At 38.0% G+C, this 15,291-nt stretch overlaps 1 long non-coding RNA gene across 1 annotated transcript in view; it reads left to right on the top strand.

The window, feature by feature from the left end:
- The window catches only part of LOC118152141 (uncharacterized), an 83,598-nt gene extending 76,781 nt beyond the window's left edge, over positions 1 to 6,817 (top strand). Inside the window, exon 5 of the long non-coding RNA XR_004740510.3 lies at positions 6,686 to 6,817. This is a non-coding gene — a long non-coding RNA (uncharacterized LOC118152141). The remainder of the gene's footprint in view (positions 1 to 6,685) is intronic.
- The last annotated feature ends 8,474 nt before the right edge of the window (positions 6,818 to 15,291 follow it).

The following is a 15,291-nucleotide window of genomic DNA, read 5'->3' as shown; positions in this document are numbered from 1 at the left end:
TTGTGATCTGCCTACCTTGGCCTCCCAAAGTGCTGGGATTACAGATGTGAGCTACCATGCCTAGCCAAAACATCCTTTTTTATGGCTACATTGTATTCCATGGTGTATATGTGCCACATTTTCTTTAATAAGTCTGTCATTGATGGGCATTTGGGTTGGTTCCAAGTCTTGCTACTGTGAACTGTGCTGCAGTGAACATACATGTGCATGTGTCTTTATAGTAGAATGATTTATAATCCTTTGGGTATATGCCCAGTAATGGGATTGCTGGGTCAAATGGTATCTCTGGTTTTAGATCCTTGAGGAATCGCCACCCTGTCTTCCACAATGGTTGAACTAATTTACACTCCCATCAGCAGTGTAAAAGCGTTTCTACTTCTCCACATCCTCTCCAGCATCTGGTTGTTTCCTGACTTCTTAACGATTGCATTCTAACTGACGTGACACAGTAACTCATTGTGGTTTTGATTTGTGTAACTCTAACAGCCAGCGATGATGAGCTTTTCTTCGTATGTTTGTTGGCTGCATAAATGTCTTCTTTTGAGAAGTGTCTGTTCATATCTTTCACCTACTTTTTAATAGGGTTGTTTTCCTTTTTCTTGTAAATTTGTTTAAGTTCCTGGTAGATTCTGGATATTAGCCCTTTGTCAGATGGATAGATTACAAAAATTTTCTCCCATTCTGTAGGTAGGGTGTTCACTCCAATAACAGTTTCTTTTGCTATGCAGAAGCTCTTTAGTTTAATTAGATCCCACTTTTTAATTTTGGCTTTTGTTGCCATTGCTTTTGTTGTTTTAGTCATGAAGTCTTTGCCCAGGTTTATATCCTAAACGGTATTGCCTAGGTTTTCTTCTAGGGTTTTTATGGTGTTAAGTCTTATGTTTAAGTTTTTAATCCATCTTGAGTTGATTTTTATATAAGGTTTAAGTAAGGGGACCAGTTTCAGTTTTCTGCATATGGCCAGCCAGTTTTCCCAACACCATTTATTAAATAGGAAATCCTTTCCCCATTGCTTGTTTTGTCAGGTTGGTCAAAGATCAGATGACCGTAGATGTGTGGAATTATTTCTGAGGCCTCTGTTCTGTTCCATTGGTCTATATATCTGTTTTGGAACCATAGCATGTTGTTTTGGTTACTGTAGCCTTGTAGTATAGTTTGTGTTGGGTAGTGTGGTACCTTTACCTTTGTTCTTTTTGCTTAGGATTGTCTTGGCTATATGGGCTCTTTTTTGGTTCCCTATTACAATTAAAGTAGTTTTCTCTAATTCTGTATAGAAAGTTAATGGTAGCTTGATGGGGATAGCATTGAATTCATAAACTACTTTGGGCAGTATGGCCATTTTCATGATATTCCAAGCAGACCTAATAGACATCTACAGAACTCTCCACCCCAAATCAACAGAATATACGTTCTTCTCAGTACCACGTTGCACTTATTCTAAAAATTGACCACATAATTTGAAGTAAAACACTCCTCAGCAAATGCAAAAGTACAGAAATCATACTAACATTCTCTCAGACCACAGTGTAATCAAATTAGAACTCAGGATTAAGAAACTAACTCAAAATCGCACAACTACATGGATACTGAATAATCTGCTCCTGAACGACTACTAGGTACATAAAGAAATTATGGTGGACATAAATAAGTTCTTTGAAACTAATGAGAATAAACATGCAGTGTGCCAGAATCTCTGAGACACAGACAAAGTAGTGTTTAGAGGGAAATTTGTAGCACTAAATGACCACAGCAGAAAGCAGGAAAGATCTAAAATGAACACCCTGTTGTCACAATTAAAAGAATTAGAGAAGAAAAAGCAAACAAAATCAAAAGCTAGCGGAAGACAAGAAATAACTAAGATCAGAGCAGAAGTGAAGGAGCTAGAGACACGAAAAACCCTTCAAAAAATCAATGATTCCAGGAATTGTTTTTTTGAAAATATTAACAAAGTAGACAGACCACTAGCCAGACTAATAAAGAACAGAGAGAGAAGAATCAAATAGACACAACAAAAAATGGTAAAGAGGTATCACCACTGATCCCATAGAAACACAAACTACCATCAGAGAATACTATAAACACTGCGACACAAATAAACTAGAAAATCTAGAAGAAATGCATAAATTCCTGGACACATACACCCTCCCAAGACTAAACCGGGAAGAAGTCAAATCCTTGAATAGACCAATAACAGGTTCTGAAATTGAGGCAGTAATTAATAGCCTACCAACCAAAAAGAGCCCGGTACCAGACGGATTCACAGTTGAATTCTACCCGAGGTACAAAGAGGAGCTGGTACATTCCTTCTGAAATGATTTCAAACAAAAGAAAAAGAGAGACTCCTCCCTAACTCATTTTATGAGGCCAGTATCATCCTGATACCAAAACCTGGCAGAGACACAACAAAAAAGTAAAATTTCAGACCCGTATCCCTGATGAACATCAATGTGAACATCCTCAATAAAATACTGGCAAACCAAATCTAGCAGCACATCAAAAAGCTTATCCGCCACGATCAAGTCAGCTTAATCCCTGGGATGCAAGGCTGGTTCAACATACAGAAATCAATAAACATAATCCTTTACATTAAACAGAACCAATGACAAAAATCACATGATTATCTCAATAGTTGCAAAAAAGGCCTTCAATAAAATTCAGCACTCCTTCATGCTAAAAACACTCAATAAACTAGGCATTGATGGAATGTATGTCAAAATAGTAAGAGCTATTTATGACAAACACACAGCCAGTATCATACTGAATGGGCAAATGCTGGAAACATTCCCTTTGAGAACTGACACAAGACAAGGATGCCGTCTCTCACCACTCCTATTCAACATAGTATTGGAAATTCTGGCCGGGGCAATCAGGCAAGAGAAAGAAAGAAAGTGTATTCAAATAGGAAGAGAGGAAGTCAAATTGTTTCTGCAGATGACATGATTGTATATTGAGAAAACCCCATTGTCTCAGCCCAAAATCTCCGTAAGCTGATAAGCAACTTCAGCAAAGTCTCAGGATACAATATCCATGTGCAAAAATCACAAGCATTCCTATACACCAATAACAGACAAACAGACAAGATCATGAGTGAACTCCCATTCACAATTGCTACAAATAGTATAAAATACCTAGGAATACAACTAACAAGGTATATAAAGGACCTCTTCAAGGAGAACTACAAACCACTGCTCAAGGAAATAAGAGAGGACACAAACAAATGGAAAATCATTCCATGCTCGTGAATAGGAAGAATTCTTTGATTTTTTTTTAAAGAAAAGATATTTATTGAGCTTTATAAAATTTGCCGGGGATGATGCTAGTCATTTGAGATTTTAAAAAAGAAAAAAGTCTGGCAAGGGTCTGGCCCTCATAGAGCTTACTTGTAGTATGTTAGACAGAAAATGAACAAGTGAAAAACAAAACAATTACAAATATTGTAAATTATATGAAGAAAATAATGATGTGTTAAAATAAGTAATTAACAGAGGGTGTGTTTCAGAAAAGGTAGTCCAAGAAAGAAAAAAAGGCTGTATTATTCCATAGACAATAAGAGAAAGAATTATTTTAGCTATCTGATTTATTTGCCCAATATTTATTTTTCACTTGTAGAAATGGCATTTCAGTCCCTTTGGGGAACGACCCCTCTCCCACTCTGTGTCTTAGGCCTGGATAGTCAATATTTTATACCTCAGGCTACAATACTGGCTTTGATTTGAGGAGGCACTTTAAACCCAAAGAAGAAAATGAAATTTAATTTCTAGCCTTTAATTGGATCTATAGGGAAAAAAACATTCTCTTCCCACTGGTATAACCTAGAAGGATGTGACTGTGGAACATCCAAGGGCCATGAGATGAGAACTGATTGAGAAAGGAGGGAGTCAGCAAAAACAGAGCCCAGGGAAGGCAAGAGGTGATGCAGATGGCATCATTTACCCATCTCTGTGCAGTCCTAAGATTCTCACTCATAGGATCCATTAAATGTTCCTGCACCCACTCTCTGTTATTTAAACCTAAGTTAATTTTGTAGATGAGTTTAGTAGCTGATACATCCAATTTGATGCAAGGTAGGCTATCATATATTAGATTTGTCTCTTCGGTTGCTGTGATACTGGACTGTGCCTGTATCACTGGGAAGATTGTGGCAAAATTACTCTATCTCTCAATTTATCTACATAAGCATGTCTTAGTTTTAGCGATGAGGAGATAAGATATTTAAAGATGAGAGTATACACACACAGACCCAGAACCACACACAGTGTACACATATTACAGTGTATGTATATCCAAAATATGTGTCTATGCAAATGCATACTATATATATATTATATATACAGTATACACACATGTTTGTATGTGTGTATATATGTGAATAGGATATTTACATGCATATATACAAACATACATATTATATAATAAATATACCTATACACATATTTAAACACATGCATATATGTGTGTGGATAGATAGAGATAAGGAGAGGAAGGGAAAGAGACTGATCCAAGTTCTTATTTAAATTTGGAGTTGGGGAAAAAAAGAACTCTCAAAGGAAACAGAGATGGAAGAGTAAAAGGGACAGAAGGATGTCTTCCAAAGTAAGGAAAGAAAGGTTTTATTATAGAATTGGTTGTTAAAGTTCTTCAGCATCTTCAGTGGTCATATCAGGATCTGCCATTATTTTCCATCTCTGATTCCCCACTCTACTTAGGTGTTCACTTTTGCTTCTACCAGTAGGCTGGGAGATGAGTCCCTGCTCTTAGCTAAAAACACTGGAAAGCACCCTTTGCCCCAGCATTGAGTTTTGCTAGCAGCGAGTCCTCAGAAGCTGCCTTTTAATACCCTGGGAAACAACATTTAGCTCTATATGCACTCTGCTGTCCGACATTTCTTGGACTTAACCTACCTTTCCTGATTCTAATCTGGTCTTTGGTTTCAGTGGCCATGTAGCATATGAACATGTGCTTGCCTAAAATTTTTGTTGGATAGATTTGTTTTATCCTAGGGATGAGTTGTCTGAGATTGACATCATCCAGCCTCTGGGGCTCCTGAAAATTGTGCCATGTATCCTGTAGCACTGATTACCTATTTGATCCTTGTGTTTGTTTAACCTTATGGCCTGGCTTGACCTGCAGGAGAGCAAGGAGTAAAACAGATAATTACATTATTCTTGATCAACATTAACAATACAATTTCCAGAGAGTGGAGGCATTAGAAGCACTGAGAAACGTTTGATTTGTCACACATTCTAGATAATCTAAATACAAAAATTAGAACATAAAAAGCAATATTGTATGTTTCTTTACAGAAAGAACTGCAAGAAGTAAAGACTAATTTGCTGCATTAGTAGCAGGAGCAAAAAAATATGTAATGAAAACTTTCTGTTAGAAGCTCCAAAGTAGAGAATGGGTGTAGCCAGTTGCCAACAGGGAACACAAAATTGATTGTGGCTTGTCAAATTGGAGGCGTATAATGCACAGGTTTCCCTCATTGAAAAACCTGATCACACTCCCATGTAATCTATATTTAAATCTTTTAGGAATAATGACACAAAGATGCCCACTCCCGCTTGTTAAACTGTCAACTTACACTGAGCATACTCTATAGCTGTCAGACTGATCCATGGGCAGCTGCTGACCTGGAAAGCTGGACACAGAGATCCACGCTTGAAGTTGAGAATTAGACTTAGGGCTGGGTTGCAAAGAGAATATGAAACCGAGGTGCGTCAAGAAATTAGAAGTGAAAAGCAGTAGAAGATCAAGGCTGCGAAATTTCTCAAAAGCCGAAGACTACATGCAGTTGAAGGCCAAGCTGGGGCAGTCTGCAAAGCAGGCGAGTCATAAGGGAGGAGGAGACAATGAAGCAGACACAGATATGACACAGGCTGACTTCTTCATTGACTCCTCACTCTTAGAAGAGCCAAAACCTGATATCCGGGCAGGTATGAGGGCAACCCAAATCTTAGGGCCTCAGGGCAGGCACAAGGGGGTTGGGCCTTTGGCAGTCTGATCTACTTCCGTCTCAGATGAATGTGAACGGGTATATAATACCTGATCCACTCAGCCAGGTATTTGATGCAAAAATGAATTAAACAAAAATTAATCAACCTTCATTTCTATTGAGTTTTTGTAGCAATAGCTCATATGCACAGATCTACTGTCCTTAGGTGTAACTTATTTTTCTTCATATTCCTAGGAATAGGAATATTCTTATATTTTAAGCGAAGGCATATTAGTTAAAGTAACCATTCATGTGCTAAGTGTCAAGTACTTTATATCACTTACTTTTTCCATTCTCTGAAGTTTGGCTTCTTATCCTCACATTAGGATGAGAGCTATTAACTTGTTTTTCCAAAGTTGTATCACTAGTAGTGGTAGATTCTTAGAAGACATGTGTTTTTGATTTCTCCCTCCAAAGGAATGTATATATGAAGTATGTGTTTACATGAATACTCTGTATATAGTTTGTATATTTCAAACTTTCAAATAATCCTGACAAAGGGAAGTTAATTTACCATTTAATTGAGGCTTGATTAACACTGTTAAGGCAGCTGCTATGAAAAGAGTGGCTAATGTTTCATATAAAAAAAGTCAGGAATAAACTATGCATAGACATGGAAATAGGAAAGGAGCAGAACATAGCCTGTATGCTGTATGAAATTTAATTCCTAACCTTTGATTGGATCTACAGGGGACAAAACAGGAAGGATGTAATTGTGGAGCATCCAAGGGTCATGAGATGAGAACTGATGCCTGTATCCTAATGCAGAGACAGAAAAATAACCCTTTAATCATGAATTACTGGCTGCTCTGAATGAACATGATTGAGTAGAGGTTCCTCGGGTTGGAGAAGAGATGAAGAAGTGTACCCAGTCAATTGTACCCAGGTAACACCATACACCCCTCTGACCATCACAGACAGCTATTTGAATTACTCAGCAAGCTCCCAACTCATTCTTTCAAAGCAGACCCTCACACTGGCTCAGTAAAAGAAATCGTTTGCTTAAAGATGATCTGGAGATAAATTGCTGCAATTACAGTTCAGATGCAGAATAGAATATACAGTACTTATGAGAGAGAATGACTTTTATTCCTTTAGGTATCCTGATTTGTTGTAACAGTTGTGAATTGTGATCTTCCTCTGATAATCTCAATCCATAGGACATTTGGGAGGGATGATGAGGCTTCCTTGATTCAGTCAAACTGGACCTATCTTACATTTTACTGGAGAATATAATTTTTTTTTTTTTTTTTGCCTGTGCCTGCACTCCTGTTGTGGTATTTTGAAATGGGTTTGTCTACATTTGCTAGTGGAAAATAACAGCACAAGGAGATGTTTTCTTAAATTAACATCTCTTCTTCTGCCTTATCCCTCTGTCTCCCAAATGCCATCCCCACAGTAGAATGACAAAGCAATGCAACCATTCATAGTACCGAAAGATTTTGTTCAAGATATTTGCATATAAAAAGTACTAGACATTCTCATATGGAGAGGACAATATTAAACTTCATATATCTTTTATTACAAATTACATTAGCAATTATGATAATTCATATTTCTTTGGAATGCTTATATCTTGTGGGTACAGTTACCTGAAAGGAAAAAGGATGCATATATATCCTGGTTTTTCTTGAAATTGGTAGACTTATTCCACAACATTTATGGCTCCAACATTTATGGTTCATTATCATTCTTCTTATACTTTTCTGCCTCTTTAATAGCAACTGAACGCTGAGGAAATAAATGACTTCAGGATCCTTTTGGCCCTTTCTTAACACTGAATCTTGATGTTTGAAAATAAAATCTTGAAATACATATTCTGGATTTTAATGATAAGTCTTGAAATAGCTGTCCACTGTCTTCATTTCAGCATCTCAAATCTTTCAGTGCTATCTTTTCTTAACTTTTTTTTTTACAAAATGCAAAGCTAATATAGTTTCTCTTCAGTTTTTAGAAAAATTAACTAAGTTAGCCTCTTTTTACTACACTAATGGAAAGATATTAAAATTCAGTTGTTTTTTTAATGAATGAATAGACTTTGAATATTCCCTTTCCTACGCTAGCTTACAGTTATTGGTGTAAAGAAGTTCCCACTTGCTGCTTGCAAATATGTTTCTACTTGCCATTTTAAAATTACTGTTGCCTTTGGATGTGGGAGAATGTCTTCCTTTGTCAAAATGGCAATAGGAGGCACAAGTGACAATCCCTTTTCCTTAAGATTTGGGACTGCACAAAGCTGTCAGTTTTTAAAATGACACTGTGGCACAGCCTTTCTTTAAGGTGATGCCTTTCATTTTTGACTCCTGCTGTTCCTGACAGTTGAAATGGCAGCAGGAGGTCGAAACTAAAGTAAGTTCTCTTGGCATTTGCCCTTAGGTAGAAATTAATAATAGAAGAAGAAGGCCTGTGTTTAAAAACAGTTAGTGTCAGATGTCACGCAATGGAATGTGACCAGTCCCCTAATGAGATGACCCAAACTGTCCGTAATTTGCCAGAGCTAAACTTAATTCTCACACCTGCTTGCAATGTTAATCTGTGTTCTTATACTTAAAGAACATTCGATGTGTTCTGGAATATTATGTTCTGCTTCAAGAATGATGCCAAAAACTGCAACTGGATTTTTCACTAAACCCTAAATTACTTGTCTGCTTTGAATTTGCTAAATTATGCCTTTTTTTTTTTTACTCTGTGTTTCTAATTTCTGATGAATTTATGTTCACATTTCTTCCCCCATACCCATTATTCACATTTTTTTCATGTACCAGCCTTATGTGATATCAGATAGCTCTACTGATTCAACCTAAGCACTAACTGCATGTTTTTACAGATTTATTATAACTGTATGGACTCTTCTAGCTCAGTAGTTTATGTGTTGCTGAATTTTATTGCATCTCTACTTTGTCTGATGCATTCTAGTTCTGCACCATCAGCTGGTTTGTATATAGTATTTGCAATTCCTTTCTTTGTGGCTGGATACTCTATTCCCAGGGCCTGGGATCTGGACATACAATAGAATTTAAATGATCCTCTTCCAAATCCCACTTTGCTAGTTAAATTCCCATATTCAGCTCTGGGAATAAGCCAGGGCACTTAGCTATGTGGTTATGTATGAGATACATTCCATCTTTTTGCTCAATAAATTTTCACGTCAGTTCCTCTGGTATCTCAAAAATGCCTTAGCATGTACTTTAAACTCTTGCACAATCTCCCTTTCCTTGCCTGAGCTGATGTATATTGATTTATTTATCACTTCCTTAACTTCATTTTATAATCTTTTTAGCTCTCCCAAATGCCTCTTTCTCAAATTTGATTACTTCTTGTTTTTCTTATAGATCTATTTCGGTCCATTTTATTCAGGGTATTTTCCTTACTAGATGAGCCTCCCGATTCTTGGGCAAGATTAATTGTCCTTTAATAATTGCTATTTTTTGAGTTTTGTATACAAGTTATTGATTAAGTATATTTAATTTCATCTACTTTGAATCAGCTTCCAAAATCTGTTTTCTTTACACTGTTTACCCATTAACTGTTACCTTAGTGATAATTGATTATAGTCAGTATCTCAGCTGGTCCACTATTCCCAATCTGCCATTCACATTACTACAAAATAAGTTGGATGCTGTCCCATTTCATGTTAAGAAACAATATTTTCCCCACACCCACAAATAACTCACACATTTTTATTTTTAGCATTAGACATATTATCTCTGATATTTTGGTTCATAGGAATACACTGATACTTTCTCACCAGCTTCATTAAAATGTTCCCCATTGTCTATGTTTTTCTTTGTGTGTGTTTATATTTATTTATATATAAGCAAAGGCTACCTCACTATTTGTTCTAACACAGGATTTCCAAAACTTGATTATGTAGCAGAATCACATGGGGAGCTTTGAAAAATAGAGATTCCCTGGGATTTACTTCAAACTTGAGATCTGAATTTCCTGATAGAGGTCCCAAGAACCTATATTTGAATAAGCCTCCACTGAGAATCTTTGATGAGTCAGTCTTCTGATAGGCATTTGGAAACCAATATTAAATATTTCTCCATTTGAAGTTAACCTAAGTCCCATAGACAGGTTGTGAGTTTTTGTCTTTATTTTTGTTATAATAAATATAGAAATTGACCCTTCTGGTCTTAAAGCTTAAAACTCACTAGGTCCAGACAATGAGATGCCAGGTCCCTCAAAAAGTATGGAAGAACTGAAACTCACCAGATTATCACATCTAGACAATGAGACATCAGGCCCCTCATTCATCATGATTGTTCCTTACTCCTCCTGAGTTCCTGTTTTCGCACACATAGTTACAATTCTTCCCTGCTATAAAACCCCTAATTTTAATCAGAGAGATGGATTTGAGACAGATTTCCCATCTCCTTGGCTGTGGCACCAGCTGGAAGCCTTCTTCCTTGGCAATAACTGCTGTCTCAGCAATTGGCTTTCTCTGTGGTGAGCAGCAGGACCCAGACCGAACCCCTGGTGTTTCGGTAGCACATTTGGGACTAATTGTGTTTAAATGCTTGGGGTAAATGCAATAATAAAGATGGCAAAGCTGCCTATATTTATGAGGAGCTCTGTTTTGATCTTCTATTTGGTTTTCAGTCTGGCCTTTAGCTCTGCTATCTTTGAGGGCTGGAACGTCAGCTTGTTCACCCACTAATTCCCTGTACCTAGACTCCTTCTTGACACATGGGAGTGCGCCATCCATGTTTGTTAAATATAGAGACTGTCTGATCCGTTATCCAAGGGCATGGCTTCATGAGTGTCTATCAGGACAGGTATGTTTGAAGGCAGTTCTTTGAAAATTAGTATTAAAAGAGAGAAACAGCTCTCTGGAGAAGCAGGAGGGAGTAGAGAGAAAACATGAGTGAGGAAATGGATGGAGAAACAGGCAAATGTTGTAAGCATGCAGAAAATGATTTTGAAAGCATAAAAAGTTGACATATAACAGTCAACTTTCTTTTAAGGTCATTTATAGAAAACATCTCAGTGTATTGACTATTTCACTGTTATAACAGGGTAGTGCTACTCATGACCGTATCTTTTAGTCTGTTGCTCACAAAAATGGAATATTTGAAATAAAAACAGACATCTTTCAGAAGAATTTTTATTTTTATTTTCTTTTTCCTAAGAGATAAACAAGGTAATAAAATGTACATGGCAAAAAAAGAATTGCATTATAACATGAAAATTGATTTATTTTCCTGGTTTCTATAGCAATAAATGAAGACGTGTGTGTGTGTGTGTGTGTGTGTGTGTGTGTGTTCAGCTTCATCCTCTTGCTAGGCAGATCAAAGGCATTTTTTTTTTTAGATTTGTATATTTTAGCATGAAATTAGTGCATAGTCAGTGGCCAGTTAACTCAGTTGGTGACTGCCTGGCAGTAATTAAAAAAAAAAAAAAAAGAAATTAGTACATAGACTCTGTGATATCTCAGGAAACATTTATTTCTAATCACTGAATAACAATAAATCAATAATGAAGAACTCTCATTAGAGCACTGACTAAACATGAGTTAATCTATACCAATTTCAGCGTTTTAGTATCTTACATTCCAGCCTCAGCTATAGTTTGCACTCTTGTGTCATATGTGCTGTACAGGGTTCCTTAAGGCTGCAGAGAAATCACTGCAAGAAAGCTGTGCTTCGTAGCCACATCTATAAACAGTTATTATCTTTGCCAGATAGCAACATGGCGAAACAAGGTGTGTTATAGTCAGTTTTCATACAGCTATGAAGAAATACCCGAGATTGGATAATTCACAAAGAAAAAGAGGTTTAACAGACTCACAGTCCACAGGTTGAGGGAGGCCTCACAATCATGGCATAAAGCAAAGGTGGAACAAAGATACATACTCCATGGTTACAGGCAAGAGAGTGTGTGCAGGGGAACAGCCCTTTATAAAACCATCAGATCTCATGAGACTTATTCACTATCATGAGAACAGCATGGGAAAAACTCACCCCCATGATTCAATTACTTCTCACTGGGTCCTGCCCATAACATATAAAGATTATGGGCACTACAATTCAAGATAAGATTTGGGTGGAGTTAGATCATTCTGATGAATACAAGAGGTATATAATACTTGGGCAATTCACTAGTTGATAATACAGAATGTTTCAATAGGTTTATAGTTATTCATGAATACAGATTTTACCCAAGGTTTGAAACTTACTGAAAAATTGGCATAATAATACCAATATTTAAAAAAGAAACATAGTAATAAAACATACTTAATAACTACAAAATATAGAACTATTGAAAATTAAATTCAAGGACCCATAAATGTATACAATTATATGTCAAAAATAATATTTCTTAAAATTTTTTTAAAAAGTCTACCTCTGTCAATTTGTCAAACTAATTCCCCAGCCAGTTTTGTTCCCTCGCTGGTGAGGAGTTGTGATCCTTTGGAGGCAAAGAGTCATTCTGGTCTCTGGAATTTTCAGCCTTTTTGTGCTGTTTCTTTCTCATCTTTATGGATTTATCTAACTTTGGTGTTTGACGTTGGTGACCTTCGGATGGGGTTTTTGTGTGAACATCCTTTTTGTTGATGATGCTATTCCTTTCTATTTGTTAGTTTTCTTTCTAACAGGCAGGCCCCTCTGCTGCAGGTCTGCTGGAGTTTGCCGGAGATCCACTCCAGACCCTGTTTGCCTGGGTATCACCAGCAGAGGCTGCAGAACAGCAAAAATTGCCGGAAGCTTCATCCCAGAAGGGGACCCACCAAATGCCAGCCGGAGCTCTCCTATATGAGATGTCTGTCGATCTCTGCTGGGAGATGTCTGCCAGTCAGGCACTTGAGGAGACAGTCTGTCCCTTAGCAGAGCTCGAGCTCTGTGCTGGGAGATTCACTGCTCTCTTTAGAGCCAGTAGGCAGGAACATTTAAGTCTGCTGAAGGTGGCCCCACAGCTGCCGCTTCCACCAGGTGCTCTGTTCCAGGGAGATGCAAGTTTTATCTATAAGCCTCTGACTGGGGCTGCTGCCTTTCTTTCAGAGATGCCCTTCCCAGAGATCTAATCTAGAGAGGCCATCTGCTACAGCAACTTTGCCAGATGTGGTGGGCTCCATCCAGTCTGAACTGCCTGGCAGATTTGTTTACACTGTGAGGGGAAAACTACCTATTCAAGCCTCAGTAATGCCAGACACCCCTCTCCCCAGCAACCTCAAGCATCTCAGGTTGACTTCAGACTGCTGTGCTGGCAGGAAGAATTTCAAGCTAGTGGGTCTTAGCTTGCTGCGCTCTGTGGGGATGGGATCCGCTGAGCTAGATGCTTGGCTCCCAGGCTTCAGCACCATTTCCAGGGGAGTGAACAGTTTTGTCTTGCTGGCATTTCAGGCACCACTGGGGTATGAAAGAGACTCCTGCAGCTAGTTCAGTGTTGGCCCAAACAGCCACCCAGTTTTGTGCTTGAAACCCAGGGTCCTGGTGTTGTAGGCACCCAAGGGAACCCTCTGGTCTGTGTGCTGTGAAGACTGTGGGAAAAATGTAGTATCTGAGCCAGAATGCACTGTTCATGATGGCACAGTCCCTCATGGCTTCCCTTGGCTAGCAGAGGGAGTTCCCTGACCCCTTGTACTTCCTGGGTGAGGTGATGCTCCACACTGCTTCGGCTCACCTTCCATGGGTGCACCACTGTTTACCCAGTCCCAAGGAGATGAGCCAGGTACTTCAGTTGGAAATGCAGCAATCACCCGCCTTCTACGTTGATCTCGCGGGGACTGCAGACCAGAGCTGTTCCTATTTAGCAAATCAAAACCACAATGAGATACTACCTCATGCCAGTAAGAATGGTGATCATTAAAAAGTCAGGAAACAACAGATGTTGGAGAGGATGTGGAGACATAGGAATGCTTTTCCACTGTTGGTGGGAGTGTTAATTAGTTCAGCAATTGTGGAAGACAGTGTGGTGACTCTTCAAGGATCTAGAACCAGAAATACCATTTGACCCATCAATCCCATTACTGGATATGTGCCCCCAAAATTATAAATTATTCTACTATAAAGACACATGCACACGTATATTTATTGCAACACTATTCACAATAGCAAAAACTTGGAACCAAGCCAAATGCCCATCAAAGATAGACTGGATGAAGAAAATGTGGCACATATACACCATGGAATACCATGCAGCCATAAAAAGGATGAGTTCATGTCCATTGCGGGACATGGATGAAGCTGGAAACCATCATTCTCAGCAAACTAACATAGGAACAGAAAACCAAACACCACATGTTCTCACTCACAAGTGGGAGTTGAACACATGGACACAGGCAGGGTAACATCCCACACCAGGGGCCTGTCATGGGGTGCTGGGCAAGGGGAGGGATAGCATTAGGAGAAATACCTAATATAGATGATGGGTTGATGGGTGCAGCAAACCGCCATGGCACGTATATGCCTATGTAACAAACCTCAACGTTCTACATTCTGCACGTGTATCCCAGAATATTTGATTAAAGTATAATTTAAAAGATTAAAAAAAATTAAGGAGACCTTAGAGTTCTGTAATCTATTTTACTGTCCCATGTAGATAGGAACATTCCTAAAGGCTTTCCTCTTTGTGGATATTTGGTAACCATGTAACTCATTGTCTTTCTTAGTCAGCAAATTCTATTGTTGAAGATTATAATTGTTAGATAGAACTTCCTTAAATTTAGAGGAAATTATTTTCTTGAAGGTTCAGTTCTGTCCTAATAGGAAATTGTTATTCTGAGTCAGCCAGTTCTAATGTTGGACAGCTATAATTATGAGGTAGGATTTTCTATATATGTATAAAAGTATTTTTTATTGCTTAATTTTTGCAAGGTTATACTCAAGAAAAGCTTAGATTAAATGTATTCCACTGTTCACATGACAATTCTTGAAATATTTGAAGACTGCTGTCATGTCCCCTGACTCTACTATCTAGCCCTAAATATGGTTTCTCAACTTTTCATTACAGAAAACCCTTATGACACCATTTGAAGAAACTGATTGGTCTCCTCTAGATACCCTAATTTATAAATGCCTCTTTTAAGGTACAACAAGAAGAACGTATGACATGCCAGATGGGGAACAATGGTTTCTGAGCACATGAGGATTATTCTTCCTGGGCGTTATATTTCTGTTACCACAGCCTGGGACTACATTAGGTTTTTTTAGACATTGAATCAAGCAACTGGATCCTCCAAATTCCCTAGGATGTTTTCCTCATAATCTGTTATTAAACTGAAGTTTCCTCTGACCTTTTCTTTTGTAGTAGTTTTCTGGAAAACAACAGAAGAACTTTATTTGTATACAAGT

The sequence above is a fragment of the Callithrix jacchus genome, chromosome 3, assembly GCF_049354715.1.
Source record: "Callithrix jacchus isolate 240 chromosome 3, calJac240_pri, whole genome shotgun sequence".
Taxonomy (NCBI): Eukaryota; Metazoa; Chordata; class Mammalia; order Primates; family Cebidae; genus Callithrix; species Callithrix jacchus.
This window is presented reverse-complemented; position numbering and strand designations above follow the sequence as displayed.